The sequence below is a fragment of the Pseudophryne corroboree genome, chromosome 4 (assembly GCF_028390025.1).
Source record: "Pseudophryne corroboree isolate aPseCor3 chromosome 4, aPseCor3.hap2, whole genome shotgun sequence".
Classification (NCBI taxonomy): domain Eukaryota; kingdom Metazoa; phylum Chordata; class Amphibia; order Anura; family Myobatrachidae; genus Pseudophryne; species Pseudophryne corroboree.
In genome coordinates this window covers 16,952,599-16,978,981 of record NC_086447.1, presented here as the reverse complement: position 1 = coordinate 16,978,981, position 26,383 = coordinate 16,952,599, and the positions used below count along the sequence as shown (strand labels likewise).

At 36.7% G+C, this 26,383-nt stretch overlaps 12 non-coding genes across 12 annotated transcripts; 10 read left to right on the top strand and 2 right to left on the bottom strand.

Annotated features, from left to right (window-relative positions):
• The first annotated feature begins 1,529 nt into the window (after nt 1-1,529).
• TRNAN-GUU (transfer RNA asparagine (anticodon GUU)) lies at nt 1,530-1,603 on the top strand. Its single transcript has one exon. It is a non-coding gene; the product is annotated as a tRNA-Asn (tRNA).
• A 4,593-nt stretch (nt 1,604-6,196) lies between these two features.
• TRNAN-GUU (transfer RNA asparagine (anticodon GUU)) lies at nt 6,197-6,270 on the top strand. The gene has a single exon. It is a non-coding gene; the product is annotated as a tRNA-Asn (tRNA).
• A 1,090-nt stretch (nt 6,271-7,360) lies between these two features.
• On the top strand, nt 7,361-7,434 carry TRNAN-GUU (transfer RNA asparagine (anticodon GUU)). The gene has a single exon. It is a non-coding gene; the product is annotated as a tRNA-Asn (tRNA).
• A 1,094-nt stretch (nt 7,435-8,528) lies between these two features.
• TRNAN-GUU (transfer RNA asparagine (anticodon GUU)) lies at nt 8,529-8,602 on the top strand. The gene has a single exon. It is a non-coding gene; the product is annotated as a tRNA-Asn (tRNA).
• Nucleotides 8,603-9,689: 1,087 nt separating this feature from the next.
• Nucleotides 9,690-9,763, top strand: TRNAN-GUU (transfer RNA asparagine (anticodon GUU)). The gene has a single exon. It is a non-coding gene; the product is annotated as a tRNA-Asn (tRNA).
• A 1,093-nt stretch (nt 9,764-10,856) lies between these two features.
• TRNAN-GUU (transfer RNA asparagine (anticodon GUU)) lies at nt 10,857-10,930 on the top strand. The gene has a single exon. It is a non-coding gene; the product is annotated as a tRNA-Asn (tRNA).
• A 2,260-nt stretch (nt 10,931-13,190) lies between these two features.
• Nucleotides 13,191-13,264, top strand: TRNAN-GUU (transfer RNA asparagine (anticodon GUU)). The gene has a single exon. It is a non-coding gene; the product is annotated as a tRNA-Asn (tRNA).
• Nucleotides 13,265-15,265: 2,001 nt separating this feature from the next.
• On the bottom strand, nt 15,266-15,337 carry TRNAM-CAU (transfer RNA methionine (anticodon CAU)). Its single transcript has one exon. It is a non-coding gene; the product is annotated as a tRNA-Met (tRNA).
• A 2,521-nt stretch (nt 15,338-17,858) lies between these two features.
• TRNAN-GUU (transfer RNA asparagine (anticodon GUU)) lies at nt 17,859-17,932 on the top strand. The gene has a single exon. It is a non-coding gene; the product is annotated as a tRNA-Asn (tRNA).
• A 5,507-nt stretch (nt 17,933-23,439) lies between these two features.
• Nucleotides 23,440-23,511, bottom strand: TRNAM-CAU (transfer RNA methionine (anticodon CAU)). Its single transcript has one exon. It is a non-coding gene; the product is annotated as a tRNA-Met (tRNA).
• Nucleotides 23,512-23,697: 186 nt separating this feature from the next.
• Nucleotides 23,698-23,771, top strand: TRNAN-GUU (transfer RNA asparagine (anticodon GUU)). The gene has a single exon. It is a non-coding gene; the product is annotated as a tRNA-Asn (tRNA).
• Nucleotides 23,772-24,840: 1,069 nt separating this feature from the next.
• On the top strand, nt 24,841-24,914 carry TRNAN-GUU (transfer RNA asparagine (anticodon GUU)). Its single transcript has one exon. It is a non-coding gene; the product is annotated as a tRNA-Asn (tRNA).
• The last annotated feature ends 1,469 nt before the right edge of the window (nt 24,915-26,383 follow it).

The window sequence follows — 26,383 nt, the reverse complement described above, 5'->3', positions numbered from 1 at the left end:
CAAATTAAAATGTTAAAAGTTATTGTACTTTAAGTAAAAATAAAAGAGTCAAAATATCAATTCCAGTTTTGGAAGAATTTAATTAACAAAAAAATAAGTGCACATAGCAGAGGATGGTTTCGATCCACCGACCTCTGGGTTATGGGCCCAGCACGCTTCCGCTGCGCCACTCTGCTGCTCATGTAAGTGTCAGAGATCCTGAAGAACTCACTCATCATGTGAAAGTACCAATGTGTTTCTTCGTTGGTCAATGGAAGAAAAATCTTGCAAAACTCTCCAGATTATTGCCTTTTTAACCTTTTTCTAGGAAACTTTCTAGATGAATGCTTTTTAGCCTTTGTCAGTACATGCTTTTGCAAGCTGTCTCTGTGGCGAAATCAGTTAGCGCATTTGGCTGTTAACCGAAAGGTTGGTGGTTCAATCCCACCCGGGGACGTAATTGACCTTGTGATCAAATTTTGGTGATCTTTAAGTAGACAAGTCAAAATTTCAAACCACCTCTTATAGTGTAGGGTACCTGGCCTTCTCTGATGCAATCAGAGTCAGATTTGATTAAGTCATTTTATAAAAAACAGGAAGCACAATTTAGCATGGGGTTGCAGAGAAAAAAAATTATGCAGGCAGAGAAATCCAATTGAGTGATTAATCAGCTCTCCATTTTATGGCTTTATTTTTATGCTAACACATTTGCTCTCTGAAAAGTGTCCACAAAGCCAAGTCTCTGATTAACACCTTTGTAGGAATGGTTTTTCACCTATTACTGATTAAAACTTGCTTCATTGGAAAGGCAGCAAGATGCATCCTCATTACAATGTCCACTGAAATAATACAGGTTGACACCAGGAAACATAAACCTCACTGCATCCTTGCTGCTTTCTCAAGTGGGAATCTGTTTAATGTGAAAACCAGGTGATATCTAATCAGCACACAGGTAAGAAGTTAAGAAAATCTTTCTTTAAGGGTGAAGATGTTTCTCACAAAATCGTTGCCCCAATGCATCATTGAAATTCAAGCTGGAAAGATGATTTTGAAATATCAATTGTACATTTTGCATTGCTCTTCTGGTGACAATGTAGCTTGTTTTTGTCAATTACCATTTCAGTAATAGGGTAAAGAAAATTAAGTGGATTTCTTAAAGAAAACAATGCTGTCAATATACTATTAAAACAAATTAAAATGTTAAAAGTTATTGTACTTTAAGTAAAAATAAAAGAGTCAAAATATCAATTCCAGTTTTGGAAGAATTTAATTAACAAAAAAATAAGTGCACATAGCAGAGGATGGTTTCGATCCACCGACCTCACGGTTATGGGCCCAGCACGCTTCCGCTGCGCAACTCTGCTGCTCATGTCAGTGTCAGAGATCCTGAAGTACTCACTCATCATGTGAAAGTACCAATGTGTTTCTTCGTTGGTCAATGGAAGAAAAATCTTGCAAAACTCTCCAGATTATTGCCTTTTTAACCTTTTTCTAGGAAACTTTCTAGATGAATTCTTTTTAGCCTTTGTCAGCACATGCTTTTGCAAGCTGTCTCTGTGGCGCAATCGGTTAGCGCATTCGGCTGTTAACCGAAAGGTTGGTGGTTCAATCCCACCCAGGGACGTAATTGACCTTGTGATCAAATTTTGGTGATCTTTAAGTAGACAAGTCAAAATTTCAAACCACCTCTTATGGTGTAGGGTACCTGGCCTTCTCTGATGCAATCAGAGTCATATTTGATTAAGTCATTTTATAAAAAACAGGAAGCACAATTTAGCATGGGGTTGCAGAGAAAAAAAATTATGCAGGCAGAGAAATCCAATTGAGTGATTAATCAGCTCTCCATTTTATGGCTTTATTTTTATGCTAACACATTTGCTCTCTGAAAAGTGTCCACAAAGCCAAGTCTCTGATTAACACCTTTGTAGGAATGGTTTTTTACCTATTACTGATTAAAACTTGCTTCATTGGAAAGGCAGCAAGATGCATGCTCATTACAATGTCCACTGAAATAATACAGGTTGACACCAGGAAACATAAACCTCACTGCATCCTTGCTGCTTTCTCAAGTGGGAATCTATTTAATGTGAAAACCAGGTGATATCTAATCAGCACACAGGTAAGAAGTTAAGAAAATCTTTCTTTAAGGGTGAAGATGTTTCTCACAAAATCGTTGCCCCAATGCATCATTGAAATTCAAGCTGGAAAGATGATTTTGAAATATCAATTGTACATTTTGCATTGCTCTTCTGGTGACAATGTAGCTTGTTTTTGTCAATTACCATTTCAGTAATAGGGTAAAGAAAATTAAGTGGATTTCTGAAAGAAAACAATGCTGTCAATATACTATTAAAACAAATTAAAATGTTAAAAGTTATTGTACTTTAAGTAAAAATAAAAGAGTCAAAATATCAATTCCAGTTTTGGAAGAATTTAATTAACAAAAAATAAGTGCACATAGCAGAGGATGGTTTCGATCCACCGACCTCTGGGTTATGGGCTCAGCACGCTTCCGCTGCGCCACTCTGCTGCTCATGTAAGTGTCAGAGATCCTGAAGTACTTACTCATCATGTGAAAGTACCAATGTGTTTCTTCGTTGGTCAATGGAAGAAAAATCTTGCAAAACTCTCCAGATTATTGCCTTTTTAAACTTTTTCTAGGAAACTTTCTAGATGAATGCTTTTTAGCCTTTGTTAGTACATGATTTTGCAAGTTGTATCTGTGGTGCAATCGGTTAGCGCATTCGGCTGTTAACCGAAAGGCTGGTGGTTCGATATCACCCGGGGACGTAATTGACCTTGTGATCAAATTTTGCTGATCTTTAAGTAGACAAGTCAAAATTTCAAACCACCTCTTATAGTGTAGGGTACCTGGCCTTCTCTGATGCAATCAGAGTCAGATTTGATTAAGTCATTTTATAAAAAACAGGAAGCACAATTTAGCATGGGGTTGCAGAGAAAAAAAATTATGCAGGCAGAGAAATCCAATTGAGTGATTAATCAGCTCTCCATTTTATGGCTTTATTTTTATGCTAACACATTTGCTCTCTGAAAAGTGTCCACAAAGCCAAGTCTCTGATTAACACCTTTGTAGGAATGTTTTTTCACCTATTACTGATTAAAACTTGCTTCATTGGAAAGGCAGCAAGATGCATCCTCATTACAATGTCCACTGAAATAATACAGGTTGACACCAGGAAACATAAACCTCACTGCATACTTGCTGCTTTCTCAAGTGGGAATCTGTTTAATGTAAAAACCAGGTGATATCTAATCAGCACACAGGTAAGAAGTTAAGAAAATCTTTCTTTAAGGGTGAAGATGTTTCTCACAAAATCGTTGCCCCAATGCATCATTGAAATTCAAGATGGAAAGATGATTTTGAAATATCAATTGTACATTTTGCATTGCTCTTCTGGTGACAATGTAGCTTGTTTTTGTCAATTACCATTTCAGTAATAGGGTAAAGAAAATTAAGTGGATTTCTGAAAGAAAACAATGCTGTCAATATACTATTAAAACAAATTAAAATGTTAAAAGTTATTGTACTTTAAGTAAAAATAAAAGAGTCAAAATATCAATTCCAGTTTTGGAAGAATTTAATTAACAAAAAAATAAGTGCACATAGCAGAGGATGGTTTCGATCCACCGACCTCAGGGTTATGGGCTCAGCACGCTTCCGTTGCGCCACTCTGCTGCTCATGTAAGTGTCAGAGATCCTGAAGTACTTACTCATCATGTGAAAGTACCAATGTGTTTCTTCGTTGGTCAATGGAAGAAAAATCTTGCAAAACTCTCCAGATTATTGCCTTTTTAACCTTTTTCTAGGAAACTTTCTAGATGAATGCTTTTTAGCCTTTGCCAGTACATGCTTTTGCAAGCTGTCTCTGTGGCGCAACCAGTTAGCGCATTCGGCTGTTAACCGAAAGGTTGGTGGTTCAATCCCACCCGGGGACATAATTGACCTTGTGATCAAATTTTGGTGATCTTTAAGTAGACAAGTCAAAATTTCAAACCACCTCTTATAGTGTAGGGTACCTGGCCTTCTCTGATGCAATCAGAGTCAGATTTGATTAAGTCATTTTATAAAAAACAGGAAGCACAATTTAGCATGGGGTTGCAGAGAAAAAAAATTATGCAGGCAGAGAAATCCAATTGAGTGATTAATCAGCTCTCCATTTTATGGCTTTATTTTTATGCTAACACATTTGCTCTCTGAAAAGTGTCCACAAAGCCAAGTCTCTGATTAACACCTTTGTAGGAATGGTTTTTCACCTATTACTGATTAAAACTTGCTTCATTGGAAAGGCAGCAAGATGCATCCTCATTACAAAGTCCACTGAAATAATACAGGTTGACACCAGGAAACATAAACCTCACTGCATCCTTGCTGCTTTCTCAAGTGGGAATCTGTTTAATGTGAAAACCAGGTGATATCTAATCAGCACACAGGTAAGAAGTTAAGAAAATCTTTCTTTAAGGGTGAAGATGTTTCTCACAAAATCGTTGCCCCAATGCATCATTGAAATTCAAGATGGAAAGATGATTTTGAAATATCAATTGTACATTTTGCATTGCTCTTCTGGTGACAATGTAGCTTGTTTTTGTCAATTACCATTTCAGTAATAGGGTAAAGAAAATTAAGTGGATTTCTGAAAGAAAACAATGCTGTCAATATACTATTAAAACAAATTAAAATGTTAAAAGTTATTGTACTTTAAGTAAAAATAAAAGAGTCAAAATATCAATTCCAGTTTTGGAAGAATTTAATTAACAAAAAAATAAGTGCACATAGCAGAGGATGGTTTCGATCCACCGACCTCTGGGTTATGGGCCCAGCACGCTTCCGCTGCGCCACTCTGCTGCTCATGTAAGTGTTAGAGATCCTGAAGAACTCACTCATCATGTGAAAGTACCAATGTGTTTCTTCGTTGGTCAATGGAAGAAAAATCTTGCAAAACTCTCCAGATTATTGCCTTTTTAACCTTTTTCTAGGAAACTTTCTAGATGAATGCTTTTTAGCCTTTGTCAGTACATGCTTTTGCAAGCTGTCTCTGTGGCGAAATCAGTTAGCGCATTTGGCTGTTAACCGAAAGGTTGGTGGTTCAATCCCACCCGGGGACGTAATTGACCTTGTGATCAAATTTTGGTGATCTTTAAGTAGACAAGTCAAAATTTCAAACCACCTCTTATAGTGTAGGGTACCTGGCCTTCTCTGATGCAATCAGAGTCAGATTTGATTAAGTCATTTTATAAAAAACAGGAAGCACAATTTAGCATGGGGTTGCAGAGAAAAAAAATTATGCAGGCAGAGAAATCCAATTGAGTGATTAATCAGCTCTCCATTTTATGGCTTTATTTTTATGCTAACACATTTGCTCTCTGAAAAGTGTCCACAAAGCCAAGTCTCTGATTAACACCTTTGTAGGAATGGTTTTTCACCTATTACTGATTAAAACTTGCTTCATTGGAAAGGCAGCAAGATGCATCCTCATTACAATGTCCATTGAAATAATACAGGTTGACACCAGGAAACATAAACCTCACTGCATCCTTGCTGCTTTCTCAAGTGGGAATCTGTTTAATGTGAAAACCAGGTGATATCTAATCAGCACACAGGTAAGAAGTTAAGAAAATCTTTCTTTAAGGGTGAAGATGTTTCTCACAAAATCGTTGCCCCAATGCATCATTGAAATTCAAGCTGGAAAGATGATTTTGAAATATCAATTGTACATTTTGCATTGCTCTTCTGGTGACAATGTAGCTTGTTTTTGTCAATTACCATTTCAGTAATAGGGTAAAGAAAATTAAGTGGATTTCTTAAAGAAAACAATGCTGTCAATATACTATTAAAACAAATTAAAATGTTAAAAGTTATTGTACTTTAAGTAAAAATAAAAGAGTCAAAATATCAATTCCAGTTTTGGAAGAATTTAATTAACAAAAAAATAAGTGCACATAGCAGAGGATGGTTTCGATCCACCGACCTCACGGTTATGGGCCCAGCACGCTTCCGCTGCGCAACTCTGCTGCTCATGTCAGTGTCAGAGATCCTGAAGTACTCACTCATCATGTGAAAGTACCAATGTGTTTCTTCGTTGGTCAATGGAAGAAAAATCTTGCAAAACTCTCCAGATTATTGCCTTTTTAACCTTTTTCTAGGAAACTTTCTAGATGAATTCTTTTTAGCCTTTGTCAGCACATGCTTTTGCAAGCTGTCTCTGTGGCGCAATCGGTTAGCGCATTCGGCTGTTAACCGAAAGGTTGGTGGTTCAATCCCACCCAGGGACGTAATTGACCTTGTGATCAACTTTTGGTGATCTTTAAGTAGACAAGTCAAAATTTCAAACCACCTCTTATGGTGTAGGGTACCTGGCCTTCTCTGATGCAATCAGAGTCATATTTGATTAAGTCATTTTATAAAAAACAGGAAGCACAATTTAGCATGGGGTTGCAGAGAAAAAAAATTATGCAGGCAGAGAAATCCAATTGAGTGATTAATCAGCTCTCCATTTTATGGCTTTATTTTTATGCTAACACATTTGCTCTCTGAAAAGTGTCCACAAAGCCAAGTCTCTGATTAACACCTTTGTAGGAATGGTTTTTTACCTATTACTGATTAAAACTTGCTTCATTGGAAAGGCAGCAAGATGCATGCTCATTACAATGTCCACTGAAATAATACAGGTTGACACCAGGAAACATAAACCTCACTGCATCCTTGCTGCTTTCTCAAGTGGGAATCTATTTAATGTGAAAACCAGGTGATATCTAATCAGCACACAGGTAAGAAGTTAAGAAAATCTTTCTTTAAGGGTGAAGATGTTTCTCACAAAATCGTTGCCCCAATGCATCATTGAAATTCAAGCTGGAAAGATGATTTTGAAATATCAATTGTACATTTTGCATTGCTCTTCTGGTGACAATGTAGCTTGTTTTTGTCAATTACCATTTCAGTAATAGGGTAAAGAAAATTAAGTGGATTTCTGAAAGAAAACAATGCTGTCAATATACTATTAAAACAAATTAAAATGTTAAAAGTTATTGTACTTTAAGTAAAAATAAAAGAGTCAAAATATCAATTCCAGTTTTGGAAGAATTTAATTAACAAAAAATAAGTGCACATAGCAGGATGGTTTCGATCCACCAACTTCTGGGTTATGGGCCCAGCACGCTTCCACTGCACCACTCTGCTGCTCACGTAAGTGTCAGAGATCCTGAAGTACTCACTCATCATGTGAAAGTACCAATGTGTTTCTTCGTTGGTCAATGGAAGAAAAATCTTGCAAAACTCTCCAGATTATTGCCTTTTTAACCTTTTTCTAGGAAACTTTCTAGATGAATGCTTTTTAGCCTTTGTCAGTACATGCTTTTGCAAGTTGTCTCTGTGGTGCAATCGGTTAGCGCATTCGGCTGTTAACCGAAAGGTTGGTGGTTCAATACCACCCAGGGACGTAATTGACCTTGTGATCAAATTTTGCTGATCTTTAAGTAGACAAGTCAAAATTTCAAACCACCTCTTATAGTGTAGGGTACCTGGCCTTCTCTGATGCAATCAGAGTCAGATTTGATTAAGTCATTTTATAAAAAACAGGAAGCACAATTTAGCATGGGGTTGCAGAGAAAAAAAAATATGCAGGCAGAGAAATCCAATTGAGTGATTAATCAGCTCTCCATTTCATGGCTTTATTTTTATGCTAACACATTTGCTCTCTGAAAAGTGTCCACAAAGCCAAGTCTCTGATTAACACCTTTGTAGGAATGGTTTTTCACCTATTACTGATTAAAACTTGCTTCATTGGAAAGGCAGCAAGATGCATCCTCATTACAATGTCCACTGAAATAATACAGGTTGACACCAGGAAACATAAACCTCACTGCATCCTTGCTGCTTTCTCAAGTGGGAATCTGTTTAATGTGAAAACCAGATGATATCTAATCAGCACACAGGTAAGAAGTTAAGAAAATCTTTCTTTAAGGGTGAAGATGTTTCTCACAAAATCGTTGCCCCAATGCATCATTGAAATTCAAGATGGAAAGATGATTTTGAAATATCAATTGTACATTTTGCATTGCTCATCTGGTGACAATGTAGCTTGTTTTTGTCAATTACCATTTCAGTAATAGGGTAAAGAAAATTAAGTGGATTTCTGAAAGAAAACAATGCTGTCAATATACTATTAAAACAAATTAAAATGTTAAAAGTTATTGTACTTTAAGTAAAAATAAAAGAGTCAAAATATCAATTCCAGTTTTGGAAGAATTTAATTAACAAAAAAAATAAGTGCACATAGCAGAGGATGGTTTCGATCCACCGACCTCGGGGTTATGGGTCCAGCACGCTTCCGCTGCGCCACTCTGCAGCTTATGTAAGTGTCAGAGATCCTGAAGTACTCACTCATCATGTGAAAGTACCAATGTGTTTCTTCGTTGGTCAATGGAAGAAAAATCTTGCAAAACTCTCCAGATTATTGCCTTTTTAACCTTTTTCTAGGAAACTTTCTAGATGAATGCTTTTTAGCCTTTGTCAGTACATGCTTTTGCAAGATGTCTCTGTGGCGCAATCGGTTAGCGCATTCGGCTGTTAACCGAAAGGTTGGTGGTTCAATCCCACCCAGGGACGTAATTGACCTTGTGATCAAATTTTGGTGATCTTTAAGTAGACAAGTCAAAATTTCAAACCACCTCTTATAGTGTAGGGTACCTGGCCTTCTCTGATGCAATCAGATTTGATTAAGTTTTTTTATAAAAAACAGGAAGCACAATTTAGCATGGGGTTGCAGAGAAAAAAAATTATGCAGGCAGAGAAATCCAATTGAGTGATTAATCAGCTCTCCATTTTATGGCTTTATTTTTATGCTAACACATTTGCTCTCTGAAAAGTGTCCACAAAGCCAAGTCTCTGATTAACACCTTTGTAGGAATGGTTTTTCACCTATTACTGATTAAAACTTGCTTCATTGGAAAGGCAGCAAGATGCATCCTCATTACAATGTCCACTGAAATAATACAGGTTGACACCAGGAAACATAAACCTCACTGCATCCTTGCTGCTTTCTCAAGTGGGAATCTGTTTAATGTGAAAACCAGGTGATATCTAATCAGCACACAGGTAAGAAGTTAAGAAAATCTTTCTTTAAGGGTGAAGATGTTTCTCACAAAATTGTTGCCCCAATGCATCATTGAAATTCAAGATGGAAAGATGATTTTGAAATATCAATTGTACATTTTGCATTGCTCATCTGGTGACAATGTAGCTTGTTTTTGTCAATTACCATTTCAGTAATAGGGTAAAGAAAATTAAGTGGATTTCTGAAAGAAAACAATGCTGTCAATATACTATTAAAACAAATTAAAATGTTAAAAGTTATTGTACTTTAAGTAAAAATAAAAGAGTCAAAATATCAATTCCAGTTTTGGAAGAATTTAATTAACAAAAAAATAAGTGCACATAGCAGAGGATGGTTTCGATCCACCGACCTCGGGGTTATGGGCCCAGCACGCTTCCGCTGCGCCACTCTGCTGCTCATGTAAGTGTCAGAGATCCTGAAGTACTCACTCATCATGTGAAAGTACCAATGTGTTTCTTCGTTGGTCAATGGAAGAAAAATCTTGCAAAACTCTCCAGATTATTGCCTTTTTAACCTTTTTCTAGGAAACTTTCTAGATGAATGCTTTTTAGCCTTTGTCAGCACATGCTTTTGCAAGCTGTCTCTGTGGCACAATCGGTTAGTGCATTCGGCTGTTAACCGAAAGGTTGGTGGTTCAATCCCACCGAGGGACGTAATTGACCTTGTGATCAAATTTTGGTGATCTTTAAGTAGACAAGTCAAAATTTCAAACCACCTCTTATGGTGTAGGGTACCTGGCCTTCTCTGATGCAATCAGAGTCATATTTGATTAAGTCATTTTATAAAAAACAGGAAGCACAATTTAGCATGGGGTTGCAGAGAAAAAAAATTATGCAGGCAGAGAAATCCAATTGAGTGATTAATCAGCTCTCCATTTTATGGCTTTATTTTTATGCTAACACATTTGCTCTCTGAAAAGTGTCCACAAAGCCAAGTCTCTGATTAACACCTTTGTAGGAATGGTTTTTCACCTATTACTGATTAAAACTTGCTTCATTGGAAAGGCAGCAAGATGCATCCTCATTACAATGTCCACTGAAATAATACAGGTTGACACCAGGAAACATAAACCTCACTGCATCCTTGCTGCTTTCTCAAGTGGGAATCTGTTTAATGTGAAAACCAGGTGATATCTAATCAGCACACAGGTAAGAAGTTAAGAAAATCTTTCTTTAAGGGTGAAGATGTTTCTCACAAAATCGTTGCCCCAATGCATCATTGAAATTCAAGATGGAAAGATGATTTTGAAATATCAATTGTACATTTTGCATTGCTCATCTGGTGACAATGTAGCTTGTTTTTGTCAATTACCATTTCAGTAATAGGGTAAAGAAAATTAAGTGGATTTCTGAAAGAAAACAATGCTGTCAATATACTATTAAAACAAATTAAAATGTTAAAAGTTATTGTACTTTAAGTAAAAATAAAAGAGTCAAAATATCAATTCCAGTTTTGGAAGAATTTAATTAACAAAAAAATAAGTGCACATAGCAGAGGATGGTTTCGATCCACCGACCTCGGGGTTATGGGCCCAGCACGCTTCCGCTGCGCCACTCTGCTGCTCATGTAAGTGTCAGAGATCCTGAAGTACTCACTCATCATGTGAAAGTACCAATGTGTTTCTTCGTTGGTCAATGGAAGAAAAATCTTGCAAAACTCTCCAGATTATTGCCTTTTTAACCTTTTTCTAGGAAACTTTCTAGATGAATGCTTTTTAGCCTTTGTCAGCACATGCTTTTGCAAGCTGTCTCTGTGGCACAATCGGTTAGTGCATTCGGCTGTTAACCGAAAGGTTGGTGGTTCAATCCCACCGAGGGACGTAATTGACCTTGTGATCAAATTTTGGTGATCTTTAAGTAGACAAGTCAAAATTTCAAACCACCTCTTATGGTGTAGGGTACCTGGCCTTCTCTGATGCAATCAGAGTCATATTTTATTAAGTCATTTTATAAAAAACAGGAAGCACAATTTAGCATGGGGTTGCAGAGAAAAAAAATTATGCAGGCAGAGAAATCCAATTGAGTGATTAATCAGCTCTCCATTTTATGGCTTTATTTTTATGCTAACACATTTGCTCTCTGAAAAGTGTCCACAAAGCCAAGTCTCTGATTAACACCTTTGTAGGAATGGTTTTTCACCTATTACTGATTAAAACTTGCTTCATTGGAAAGGCAGCAAGATGCATCCTCATTACAATGTCCACTGAAATAATACAGGTTGACACCAGGAAACATAAACCTCACTGCATCCTTGCTGCTTTCTCAAGTGGGAATCTGTTTAATGTGAAAACCAGGTGATATCTAATCAGCACACAGGTAAGAAGTTAAGAAAATCTTTCTTTAAGGGTGAAGATGTTTCTCACAAAATCGTTGCCCTAATGCATCATTGAAATTCAAGCTGGAAAGATGATTTTGAAATATCAATTGTACATTTTGCATTGCTCTTCTGGTGACAATGTAGCTTGTTTTTGTCAATTACCATTTCAGTAATAGGGTAAAGAAAATTAAGTGGATTTCTGAAAGAAAACAATGCTGTCAATATACTATTAAAACAAATTAAAATGTTAAAAGTTATTGTACTTTAAGTAAAAATAAAAGAGTCAAAATATCAATTCCAGTTTTGGAAGAATTTAATTAACCAAAAAATAAGTGCACATAGCAGAGGATGGTTTCGATCCACCGACCTATGGGTTATGGGCCCAGCACGCTTCCGCTGCGCCACTCTGCTGCTCATGTAAGTGTCAGAGATCCTGAAGTACTCACTCATCATGTGAAAGTACCAATGTGTTTCTTCGTTGGTCAATGGAAGAAAAATCTTGCAAAACTCTCCAGATTATTGCCTTTTTAACCTTTTTCTAGGAAACTTTCTAGATGAATGCTTTTTAGCCTTTGTTAGTACATGCTTTTGCAAGTTGTCTCTGTGGTGCAATCGATTAGCGCATTCGGCTGTTAACCGAAAGGCTGGTGGTTCAATACCACCCAGGGACGTAATTGACCTTGTGATCAAATTTTGCTGATCTTTAAGTAGACAAGTCAAAATTTCAAACCACCTCTTATAGTGTAGGGTACCTGGCCTTCTCTGATGCAATCAGAGTCAGATTTGATTAAGTCATTTTATAAAAAACAGGAAGCACAATTTAGCATGGGGTTGCAGAGAAAAAAAAATATGCAGGCAGAGAAATCCAATTGAGTGATTAATCAGCTCTCCATTTTATGGCTTTATTTTTATGCTAACACATTTGCTCTCTGAAAAGTGTCCACAAAGCCAAGTCTCTGATTAACACCTTTGTTGGAATGGTTTTTCACCTATTACTGATTAAAACTTGCTGCATTGGAAAGGCAGCAAGATACATCCTCATTACAATGTCCACTGAAATAATACAGGTTGACACCAGGAAACATAAACCTCACTGCATCCTTGCTGCTTTCTCAAGTGGGAATCTGTTTAATGTGAAAACCAGGTGATATCTAATCAGCACACAGGTAAGAAGTTAATAAAATCTTTCTTTAAGGGTGAAGATGTTTCTCACAAAATCGTTGCCCCAATGCATCATTGAAATTCAAGATGGAAAGATGATTTTGAAATATCAATTGTACATTTTGCATTGCTCTTCTGGTGACAATGTAGCTTGTTTTTGTCAATTACCATTTCAGTAATAGGGTAAAGAAAATTAAGTGGATTTCTGAAAGAAAACAATGCTGTCAATATACTATTAAAACAAATTAAAATGTTAAAAGTTATTGTACTTTAAGTAAAAATAAAAGAGTCAAAATATCAATTCCAGTTTTGGAAGAATTTAATTAACAAAAAAATAAGTGCACATAGCAGAGGATGGTTTCGATCCACCGACCTCGGGGTTATGGGCCCAGCACGCTTCCGCTGCGCCACTCTGCTGCTCATGTAAGTGTCAGAGATCCTGAAGTACTCACTCATCATGTGAAAGTACCAATGTGTTTCTTCGTTGGTCAATGGAAGAAAAATCTTGCAAAACTCTCCAGATTATTGCCTTTTTAACCTTTTTCTAGGAAACTTTCTAGATGAATGCTTTTTAGCCTTTGTCAGCACATGCTTTTGCAAGCTGTCTCTGTGGCACAATCGGTTAGTGCATTCGGCTGTTAACCGAAAGGTTGGTGGTTCAATCCCACCGAGGGACGTAATTGACCTTGTGATCAAATTTTGGTGATCTTTAAGTAGACAAGTCAAAATTTCAAACCACCTCTTATGGTGTAGGGTACCTGGCCTTCTCTGATGCAATCAGAGTCATATTTGATTAAGTCATTTTATAAAAAACAGGAAGCACAATTTAGCATGGGGTTGCAGAGAAAAAAAATTATGCAGGCAGAGAAATCCAATTGAGTGATTAATCAGCTCTCCATTTTATGGCTTTATTTTTATGCTAACACATTTGCTCTCTGAAAAGTGTCCACAAAGCCAAGTCTCTGATTAACACCTTTGTAGGAATGGTTTTTCACCTATTACTGATTAAAACTTGCTTCATTGGAAAGGCAGCAAGATGCATCCTCATTACAATGTCCACTGAAATAATACAGGTTGACACCAGGAAACATAAACCTCACTGCATCCTTGCTGCTTTCTCAAGTGGGAATCTGTTTAATGTGAAAACCAGGTGATATCTAATCAGCACACAGGTAAGAAGTTAAGAAAATCTTTCTTTAAGGGTGAAGATGTTTCTCACAAAATCGTTGCCCTAATGCATCATTGAAATTCAAGCTGGAAAGATGATTTTGAAATATCAATTGTACATTTTGCATTGCTCTTCTGGTGACAATGTAGCTTGTTTTTGTCAATTACCATTTCAGTAATAGGGTAAAGAAAATTAAGTGGATTTCTGAAAGAAAACAATGCTGTCAATATACTATTAAAACAAATTAAAATGTTAAAAGTTATTGTACTTTAAGTAAAAATAAAAGAGTCAAAATATCAATTCCAGTTTGGAAGAATTTAATTAACAAAAAAATAAGTGCACATAGCAGAGGATGGTTTCGATCCACCGACCTATGGGTTATGGGCCCAGCACGCTTCCGCTGCGCCACTCTGCTGCTCATGTAAGTGTCAGAGATCCTGAAGTACTCACTCATCATGTGAAAGTACCAATGTGTTTCTTCGTTGGTCAATGGAAGAAAAATCTTGCAAAACTCTCCAGATTATTGCCTTTTTAACCTTTTTCTAGGAAACTTTCTAGATGAATGCTTTTTAGCCTTTGTTAGTACATGCTTTTGCAAGTTGTCTCTGTGGTGCAATCGATTAGCGCATTCGGCTGTTAACCGAAAGGCTGGTGGTTCAATACCACCCAGGGACGTAATTGACCTTGTGATCAAATTTTGCTGATCTTTAAGTAGACAAGTCAAAATTTCAAACCACCTCTTATAGTGTAGGGTACCTGGCCTTCTCTGATGCAATCAGAGTCAGATTTGATTAAGTCATTTTATAAAAAACAGGAAGCACAATTTAGCATGGGGTTGCAGAGAAAAAAAAATATGCAGGCAGAGAAATCCAATTGAGTGATTAATCAGCTCTCCATTTTATGGCTTTATTTTTATGCTAACACATTTGCTCTCTGAAAAGTGTCCACAAAGCCAAGTCTCTGATTAACACCTTTGTTGGAATGGTTTTTCACCTATTACTGATTAAAACTTGCTGCATTGGAAAGGCAGCAAGATACATCCTCATTACAATGTCCACTGAAATAATACAGGTTGACACCAGGAAACATAAACCTCACTGCATCCTTGCTGCTTTCTCAAGTGGGAATCTGTTTAATGTGAAAACCAGGTGATATCTAATCAGCACACAGGTAAGAAGTTAATAAAATCTTTCTTTAAGGGTGAAGATGTTTCTCACAAAATCGTTGCCCCAATGCATCATTGAAATTCAAGATGGAAAGATGATTTTGAAATATCAATTGTACATTTTGCATTGCTCTTCTGGTGACAATGTAGCTTGTTTTTGTCAATTACCATTTCAGTAATAGGGTAAAGAAAATTAAGTGGATTTCTGAAAGAAAACAATGCTGTCAATATACTATTAAAACAAATTAAAATGTTAAAAGTTATTGTACTTTAAGTAAAAATAAAAGAGTCAAAATATCAATTCCAGTTTTGGAAGAATTTAATTAACAAAAAAATAAGTGCACATAGCAGAGGATGGTTTCGATCCACCGACCTCTGGGTTATGGGCCCAGCACGCTTCCACTGCGCCACTCTGCTGCTCATGTAAGTGTCAGAGATCCTGAAGTACTCACTCATCATCTGAAAGTACCAATGTGTTTCTTCGTTGGTCAATGGAAGAAAAATCTTGCAAAACTCTCCAGATTATTGCCTTTTTAACCTTTTTCTAGGAAACTTTCTAGATGAATGCTTTTTAGCCTTTGTCAGTAGATGCTTTTGCAAGCTGTCTCTGTGGTGCAATCGAATAGCGCATTCGGCTGTTAACCGAAAGGTTGGTGGTTCAATCCCACCAAGGGACGTAATTGACCTTGTGATCAAATTTTGCTGATCTTTAAGTAGACAAGTCAAAATTTCAAACCACCTTTTATGGTGTAGGGTACCTGGCCTTCTCTGATGCAATCAGAGTCATATTTGATTAAGTCATTTTATAAAAAACAGGAAGCACAATTTAGCATTGGGGTTGCAGAGAAAAAAAATTATGCAGGCAGAGAAATCCAATTGAGTGATTAATCAGCTCTCCATTTTATGGCTTTATTTTTATGCTAACACATTTGCTCTCTGAAAAGTGTGTACAAAGCCAAGTCTCTGATTAACACCTTTGTAGGAATGGTTTTTCACCTATTACTGATTAAAACTTGCTTCATTGGAAAGGCAGCAAGATGCATCCTCATTACAATGTCCACTGAAATAATACAGGTTGACACCAGGAAACATAAACCTCACTGCATCCTTGCTGCTTTCTCAAGTGGGAATCTGTTTAATGTGAAAACCAGGTGATATCTAATCAGCACACAGGTAAGAAGTTAAGAAAATCTTTCTTTAAGGGTGAAGATGTTTCTCACAAAATCGTTGCCCCAATGCATCATTGAAATTCAAGCTGGAAAGATGATTTTGAAATATCAATTGTACATTTTGCATTGCTCTTCTGGTGACAATGTAGCTTGTTTTTGTCAATTACCATTTCAGTAATAGGGTAAAGAAAATTAAGTGGATTTCTGAAAGAAAACAATGCTGTCAATATACTATTAAAACAAATTAAAATGTTAAAAGTTATTGTACTTTAAGTAAAAATAAAAGAGTCAAAATATCAATTCCAGTTTTGGAAGAATTTAATTAACCAAAAAATAAGTGCACATAGCAGAGGATGGTTTCGATCCACCGACCTATGGGTTATGGGCCCAGCACGCTTCCGCTGCGCCACTCTGCTGCTCATGTAAGTGTCAGAGATCCTGAAGTACTCACTCATCATGTGAAAGTACCAATGTGTTTCTTCGTTGGTCAATGGAAGAAAAATCTTGCAAAACTCTCCAGATTATTGCCTTTTTAACCTTTTTCTAGGAAACTTTCTAGATGAATGCTTTTTAGCCTTTGTTAGTACATGCTTTTGCAAGTTGTCTCTGTGGTGCAATCGATTAGCGCATTCGGCTGTTAACCGAAAGGCTGGTGGTTCAATACCACCCAGGGACGTAATTGACCTTGTGATCAAATTTTGCTGATCTTTAAGTAGACAATTCAACATTTCAAACCACCTCTTATAGTGTAGGGTATCTGGCCTTCTCTGATGCAATCAGAGTCAGATTTGATTAAGTCATTTTATAAAAAACAGGAAGCACAATTTAGCATGGGGTTGCAGAGAAAAAAAAATATGCAGGCAGAGAAATCAAATTGAGTGATTAATCAGCTCTCCATTTTATGGCTTTATTTTTATGCTAACACATTTGCTCTCTGAAAAGTGTCCACAAAGCCAAGTCTCTGATTAACACCTTTGTTGGAATGTTTTTTCACCTATTACTGATTAAAACTTGCTTCATTGGAAAGGCAGCAAGATGCATCCTCATTACAATGTCCACTGAAATAATACAGGTTGACACCAGGAAACATAAACCTCACTGCATCCTTGCTGCTTTCTCAAGTGGGAATCTGTTTAATGTGAAAACCAGGTGATATCTAATCAGCACACAGGTAAGAAGTTAAGAAAATCTTTCTTTAAGGGTGAAGATGTTTCTCACAAAATCGTTGCCCCAATGCATCATTGAAATTCAAGCTGGAAAGATGATTTTGAAATATCAATTGTACATTTTGCATTGCTCTTCTGGTGACAATGTAGCTTGTTTTTGTCAATTACCATTTCAGTAATAGGGTAAAGAAAATTAAGTGGATTTCTGAAAGAAAACAATGCTGTCAATATACTATTAAAACAAATTAAAATGTTAAAAGTTATTGTACTTTAAGTAAAAATAAAAGAGTCAAAATATCAATTCCAGTTTTGGAAGAATTTAATTAACCAAAAAATAAGTGCACATAGCAGAGGATGGTTTCGATCCACCGACCTCTGGGTTATGGGCCCAGCACGCTTCCGCTGCGCCACTCTGCTGCTCACATAAGTGTCAGAGATCCTGAAGTACTCACTCATCATGTGAAAGTACCAATGTGTTTCTTCGTTGGTCAATGGAAGAAAAATCTTGCAAAACTCTCCAGATTATTGCCTTTTTAACCTTTTTCTAGGAAACTTTCTAGATGAATGCTTTTTAGCCTTTGTCAGCACATGCTTTTGCAAGCTGTCTCTGTGGCGCAATCGGTTAGCGCATTCGGCTGTTAACCGAAAGGTTGGTGGTTCAATCCCACCCAGGGACGTAATTGACCTTGTGATCAAATTTTGGTGATCTTTAAGTAGACAAGTCAAAATTTCAAACCACCTTTTATGGTGTAGGGTACCTGGCCTTCTCTGATGCAATCAGAGTCATATTTGATTAAGTCATTTTATAAAAAACAGGAAGCACAATTTAGCATTGGGGTTGCAGAGAAAAAATATTATGCAGGCAGAGAAATCCAATTGAGTGATTAATCAGCTCTCCATTTTATGGCTTTATTTTTATGCTAACACATTTGCTCTCTGAAAAGTGTCCACAAAGCCAAGTCTCTGATTAACACCTTTGTAGGAATGGTTTTTCACCTATTACTGATTAAAACTTGCTTCATTGGAAAGGCAGCAAGATGCATCCTCATTACAATGTCCACTGAAATAATACAGGTTGACACCAGGAAACATAAACCTCACTGCATCCTTGCTGCTTTCTCAAGTGGGAATCTGTTTAATGTGAAAACCAGGTGATATCTAATCAGCACACAGGTAAGAAGTTAAGAAAATCTTTCTTTAAGGGTGAAGATGTTTCTCACAAAATCGTTGCCCCAATGCATCATTGAAATTCAAGCTGGAAAGATGATTTTGAAATATCAATTGTACATTTTGCATTGCTCTTCTGGTGACAATGTAGCTTGTTTTTGTCAATTACCATTTCAGTAATAGGGTAAAGAAAATTAAGTGGATTTCTGAAAGAAAACAATGCTGTCAATATACTATTAAAACAAATTAAAATGTTAAAAGTTATTGTACTTTAAGTAAAAATAAAAGAGTCAAAATATCAATTCCAGTTTTGGAAGAATTTAATTAACCAAAAAATAAGTGCACATAGCAGAGGATGGTTTCGATCCACCGACCTCTGGGTTATGGGCCCAGCACGCTTCCGCTGCGCCACTCTGCTGCTCATGTAAGTGCAAGAGATCCTGAAATACTCACTCATCATGTGAAAGTACCAATGTGTTTCTTCGTTGGTCAATGGAAGAAAAATCTTGCAAAACTCTCCAGATTATTGCCTTTTTAACCTTTTTCTAGGAAACTTTCTAGATGAATGCTTTTTAGCCTTTGTTAGTACATGCTTTTGCAAGTTGTCTCTGTGGTGCAATCGATTAGCGCATTCGGCTGTTAACCGAAAGGCTGGTGGTTCAATACCACCCAGGGACGTAATTGACCTTGTGATCAAATTTTGCTGATCTTTAAGTAGACAAGTCAAAATTTCAAACCACCTCTTATAGTGTAGGGTACCTGGCCTTCTCTGATGCAATCAGAGTCAGATTTGATTAAGTCATTTTATAAAAAACAGGAAGCACAATTTAGCATTGGGGTTGCAGAGAAAAAAAATTATGCATGCAGAGAAATCCAATTGAGTGATTAATCAGCTCTCCATTTTATGGCTTTATTTTTATGCTAACACATTTGCTCTCTGAAAAGTGTCCACAAAGCCAAGTCTCTGATTAACACCTTTGTAGGAATGGTTTTTCACCTATTACTGATTAAAACTTGCTTCATTGGAAAGGCAGCAAGATGCATCCTCATTACAATGTCCACTGAAATAATACAGGTTGACACCAGGAAACATAAACCTCACTGCATCCTTGCTGCTTTCTCAAGTGGGAATCTGTTTAATGTGAAAACCAGGTGATATCTAATCAGCACACAGGTAAGAAGTTAAGAAAATCTTTCTTTAAGGGTGAAGATGTTTCTCACAAAATCGTTGCCCCAATGCATCATTGAAATTCAAGCTGGAAAGATGATTTTGAAATATCAATTGTACATTTTGCATTGCTCTTCTGGTGACAATGTAGCTTGTTTTTGTCAATTACCATTTCAGTAATAGGGTAAAGAAAATTAAGTGGATTTCTGAAAGAAAACAATGCTGTCAATATACTATTAAAACAAATTAAAATGTTAAAAGTTATTGTACTTTAAGTAAAAATAAAAGAGTCAAAATATCAATTCCAGTTTTGGAAGAATTTAATTAACCAAAAAATAAGTGCACATAGCAGAGGATGGTTTCGATCCACCGACCTCTGGGTTATGGGCCCAGCACGCTTCCGCTGCGCCACTCTGCTGCTCATGTAAGTGTCAGAGATCCTGAAGTACTCACTCATCATGTGAAAGTACCAATGTGTTTCTTCGTTGGTCAATGGAAGAAAAATCTTGCAAAACTCTCCAGATTATTGCCTTTTTAACCTTTTTCTAGGAAACTTTCTAGATGAATGCTTTTTAGCCTTTGTTAGTACATGCTTTTGCAAGATGTCTCTGTGGTGCAATCGATTAGCGCATTCGGCTGTTAACCGAAAGGCTGGTGGTTCAATACCACCCAGGGACGTAATTGACCTTGTGATCAAATTTTGCTGATCTTTAAGTAGACAAGTCAAAATTTCAAACCACCTTTTATGGTGTAGGGTACCTGTCCTTCTCTGATGCAATCAGAGTCATATTTGATTAAGTCATTTTATAAAAAACAGGAAGCACAATTTAGCATTGGGGTTGCAGAGAAAAAAAATTATGCAGGCAGAGAAATCCAATTGAGTGATTAATCAGCTCTCCATTTTATGGCTTTATTTTTATGCTAACACATTTGCTCTCTGAAAAGTGTCCACAAAGCCAAGTCTCTGATTAACACCTTTGTAGGAATGGTTTTTCACCTATTACTGATTAAAACTTGCTTCATTGGAAAGGCAGCAAGATGCATCCTCATTACAATGTCCACTGAAATAATACAGGTTGACACCAGGAAACATAATCCTCACTGCATCCTTGCTGCTTTCTCAAGTGGGAATCTGTTTAATGTGAAAACCAGGTGATATCTAATCAGCACACAGGTAAGAAGTTAAGAAAATCTTTCTTTAAGGGTGAAGATGTTTCTCACAAAATCGTTGCCCCAATGCATCATTGAAATTCAAGCTGGAAAGATGATTTTGAAATATCAATTGTACATTTTGCATTGCTCTTCTGGTGACAATGTAGCTTGTTTTTGTCAATTACCATTTCAGTAATAGGGTAAAGAAAATTAAGTGGATTTCTGAAAGAAAACAATGCTGTCAATATACTATTAAAACAAATTAAAATGTTAAAAGTTATTGTACTTTAAGTAAAAATAAAAGAGTCAAAATATCAATTCCAGTTTTGGAAGAATTTAATTAACCAAAGAATAAGTGCACATAGCAGAGGATGGTTTCGATCCACCGACCTCTGGGTTATGGGCCCAGCACGCTTCCGCTGCGCCACTCTGCTGCTCATGTAAGTGTCAGAGATCCTGAAGTACTCACTCATCATGTGAAAGTACCAATGTGTTTCTTCGTTGGTCAATGGAAGAAAAATCTTGCAAAACTCTCCAGATTATTGCCTTTTTAACCTTTTTCTAGGAAACTTTCTAGATGAATGCTTTTTAGCCTTTGTTAGTACATGCTTTTGCAAGATGTCTCTGTGGTGCAATCGATTAGCGCATTCGGCTGTTAACCGAAAGGCTGGTGGTTCAATACCACCCAAGGACGTAATTGACCTTGTGATCAAATTTTGCTGATCTTTAAGTAGACAAGTCAAAATTTCAAACCACCTCTTATAGTGTAGGGTACCTGGCCTTCTCTGATGCAATCAGAGTCAGATTTGATTAAGTCATTTTATAAAAAACAGGAAGCACAATTTAGCATGGGGTTGCAGAGAAAAAAAAATATGCAGGCAGAGAAATCCAATTGAGTGATTAATCAGCTCTCCATTTTATGGCTTTATTTTTATGCTAACACATTTGCTCTCTGAAAAGTGTCCACAAAGCCAAGTCTCTGATTAACACCTTTGTTGGAATGGTTTTTCACCTATTACTGATTAAAACTTGCTTCATTGGAAAGGCAGCAAGATGCATCCTCATTACAATGTCCACTGAAATAATACAGGTTGACACCAGGAAACATAAACCTCACTGCATCCTTGCTGCTTTCTCAAGTGGGAATCTGTTTAATGTGAAAACCAGGTGATATCTAATCAGCACACAGGTAAGAAGTTAAGAAAATCTTTCTTTAAGGGTGAAGATGTTTCTCACAAAATCGTTGCCCCAATGCATCATTGAAATTCAAGATGGAAAGATGATTTTGAAATATCAATTGTACATTTTGCATTGCTCTTCTGGTGACAATGTAGCTTGTTTTTATCAATTACCATTTCAGTAATAGGGTAAAGAAAATTAAGTGGATTTCTGAAAGAAAACAATGCTGTCAATATACTATTAAAACAAATTAAAATGTTAAAAGTTATTGTACTTTAAGTAAAAATAAAAGAGTCAAAATATCAATTCCAGTTTTGGAAGAATTTAATTAACAAAAAAATAAGTGCACATAGCAGAGGATGGTTTCGATTCACCGACCTCTGGGTTATGGGCCCAGCACGCTTCCGCTGCGCCACTCTGCTGCTCATGTAAGTGCCAGAGATCCTGAAGTACTCACTCATCATGTGAAAGTACCAATGTGTTTCTTCGTTGGTCAATGGAAGAAAAATCTTGCAAAACTCTCCAGATTATTGCCTTTTTAACCTTTTTCTAGGAAACTTTCTAGATGAATGCTTTTTAGTCTTTGTCAGCACATGCTTTTGCAAGCTGTCTCTGTGGCGCAATCGGTTAGCGCTTTCGGCTGTTAACCGAAAGGTTGGTGGTTCAATCACACCCAGGGACGTAATTGACCTTGTGATCAAATTTTGGTGATCTTTAAGTAGACAAGTCAAAATTTCAAACCACCTCTTATAGTGTAGGGTACCTGGCCTTCTCTGATGCAATCAGAGTCAGATTTGATTAAGTCATTTTATAAAAAACAGGAAGCACAATTTAGCATGGGGTTGCAGAGAAAAAAAATTATGCAGGCAGAGAAATCCAATTGAGTGATTAATCAGCTCTCCATTTTATGGCTTTATTTTTATGCTAACACATTTGCTCTCTGAAAAGTGTCCACAAAGCCAAGTCTCTGATTAACACCTTTGTAGGAATGGTTTTTCACCTATTACTGATTAAAACTTGCTTCATTGGAAAGGCAGCAAGATGCATCCTCATTACAATGTCCACTGAAATAATACAGGTTGACACCAGGAAACATAAACCTCACTGCATCCTTGCTGCTTTCTCAAGTGGGAATCTGTTTAATGTGAAAACCAGGTGATATCTAATCAGCACACAGGTAAGAAGTTAAGAAAATCTTTCTTTAAGGGTGAAGATGTTTCTCACAAAATCGTTGCCCCAATGCATCATTGAAATTCAAGCTGGAAAGATGATTTTGAAATATCAATTGTACATTTTGCATTGCTCTTCTGGTGACAATGTAGTTAGTTTTTGTCAATTACCATTTCAGTAATAGGGTACAGAAAATTAAGTGGATTTCTGAAAGAAAACAATGCTGTCAATATACTATTAAAACAAATTAAAATGTTAAAAGTTATTGTACTTTAAGTAAAAAATAAAAGAGTCAAAATATCAATCCCAGTTTTGGAAGAATTTAATTAACAAAAAAATAAGTGCACATAGCAGAGGATGGTTTCGATCCATCGACCTCTGGGTTATGGGCCCAGCACGCTTCCGCTGCGCCACTCTGCTGCTCATGTAAGTGTAAGAGATCCTGAAGTACTCACTCATCATGTGAAAGTACCAATGTGTTTCTTCGTTGGTCAATGGAAGAAAAATCTTGCAAAACTCTCCAGATTATTGCCTTTTTAACCTTTTTCTAGGAAACTTTCTAGATGAATGCTTTTTAGCCTTTGTCAGTACATGCTTTTGCAAGCTGTCTCTGTGGCGCAATCGGTTAGCGCATTCGGCTGTTAACCGAAAGGTTGGTGGTTTAATCCCACCCAGGGACGTAACTGACCGTGTGATAAAATTTTGGTGATCTTTAAGTAGACAAGTCAAAATTTCAAACCACTTCTTATAGTGTAGGGTACCTGGCCTTCTCTGATGCAATCAGAGTCAGATTTGATTAAGTCATTTTATAAAAAACAGGAAGCACAATTTAGCATGGGGTTGCAGAGAAAAAAAATTATGCAGGCAGAGAAATCCAATTGAGTGATTAATCAGCTCTCCATTTTATGGCTTTATTTTTATGCTAACACATTTGCTCTCTGAAAATTAACACCTTTGTAGGAATGGTTTTTCACCTATTACTGATTAAAACTTGCTTCATTGGAAAGGCAGCAAGATGCATCCTCATTACAATGTCCACTGAAAGAATACAGGTTGACACCAGGAAACATAAACCTCACTGCATCCTTGCTGCTTTCTCAAGTGGGAATCTGTTTAATGTGAAAACCAGGTGATATCTAATCAGCACACAGGTAATAAATTAAGAAAATCTTTCTTTAAGGGTGAAGATGTTTCTCACAAAATCGTTGCCCCAATGCATCATTGAAATTCAAGCTGGAAAGATGATTTTGAAATATCAATTGTACATTTTGCATTGCTTTTCTGGTGACAATGTAGCTTGTTTTTGTCAATTACCATTTCAATAATAGGGTAAAGAAAATTAAGTGGATTTCTGAAAGAAAACAATGCTGTCAATATACTATTAAAACAAATTAAAATGTTAAAAGTTATTGTACTTTAAGTAAAAATAAAAGAGTCAAAATATCAATCCTAGTTTTGGAAGAATTTAATTAACAAAAAATTAAGTGCACATACCAGACGATGGTTTCGATCCATCGACCTCTGGGTTATGTGACCAGCACGCTTCCGCTGCGCCACTCGGCTGCTCATGTTAGTGTCAGAGATCCTGAAGTACTCACTCATCATGTGAAAGTACCAATGTGTTTCTTCGTTGGTCAATGGAAGAAAAATCTTGCAAAACTCTCCAGATTATTGCCTTTTTAACGTTTTTCTAGGAAACTTTCTAGATGAATGCTTTTTAGCCTTTGTCAGTACATGCTTTTGCAAGCTGTCTCTGTGGCGCAATCGGTTAGCGCATTTGGCTGTTAACCGAAAGGTTGGTGGTTCAATCCCACCCAGGGACGTAAATGACCGTGTGATCAAATTTTGGTGATCTTTAAGTAGACAAGTCAAAATTTCAAACCACCTCTTATAGTGTAGGGTACCTGGCCTTCTCTGATGCAATCAGAGTCAGATTTGATTAAGTCATTTTATAAAAAACAGGAAGCACAATTTAGCATGGGGTTGCAGAGAAAAAAAATTATGCAGGCAGAGAAATCCAATTGAGTGATTAATCAGCTCTCCATTTTATGGCTTTATTTTTATGCTAACACATTTGCTCTCTGAAAAGTGTCCACAAAGCCAAGTCTCTGATTAACACCTTTGTAGGAATGGTTTTTCACCTATTACTGATTAAAACTTGCTTCATTGGAAAGGCAGCAAGATGCATCCTCATTACAATGTCCACTGAAATAATACAGGTTGACACCAGGAAACATAAACCTCACTGCATCCTTGCTGCTTTCTCAAGTGGGAATCTGTTTAATGTGAAAACCAGGTGATATCTAATCAGCACACAGGTAATAAGTTAAGAAAATCTTTCTTTAAGTGTGAAGATGTTTCTCACAAAATCGTTGCCCCAATTCATCATTGAAATTCAAGCTGGAAAGATGATTTTGAAATATCAATTGTACATTTTGCATTGCTCTTCTGGTGACAATGTAGCTTGTTTTTGTCAATTACCATTTCAGTAATAGGGTAAAGAAAATTAAGTGGATTTCTGAAAGAAAACAATGCTGTCAATATACTATTAAAACAAATTAAAATGTTAAAAGTTATTGTACTTTAAGTAAAAATAAAAGAGTCAAACATCAATCCCAGTTTTGGAAGAATTTAATTAACAAAAAAATTAAGTGCACATAGCAGAGGATGGTTTCGATCAATTGACCTCTGGGTTATGGGCCCAGCACGCTTCCGCTGAGCAACTCTGCTGCTCATGTTAGTGTTAGAGACCCTGAAGTACTCACTCATCATGTGAAAGTACCAATGTGTTTCTTCGTTGGTCAATGGAAGAAAAATCTTGCAAAACTCTCCAGATTATTGCCTTTTTAACCTTTTTCTAGGAAACTTTCTAGATGAATGCTTTTTAGCCTTTGTCAGTACATGCTTTTGCAAGCTGTCTCTGTGGCGCAATCGGTAAGCGCATTCGGCTGTTAACCTAAAGGTTGGTGGTTCAATCCCACCCAGGGATGTTATTGACCGTGTGATCAAGTTTTGGTGATCTTTAAGTAGACAATTCAAAATTTCAAACCACCTATTATAGTGTAGGGTACCTGGCCTTCTCTGATGCAATCAGAGTCAGATTTGATTAAGTCATTTTATAAAAAACAGGAAGCACAATTTAGCATGGGGTTGCAGAGAAAAAAAATTATGCAGGCAGAGAAATCCAATTGAGTGATTAATCAGCTCTCCATTTTATGGCTTTATTTTTATGCTAACACATTTGCTCTCTGAAAAGTGTCCACAAAGCCAAGTCTCTGATTAACACCTTTGT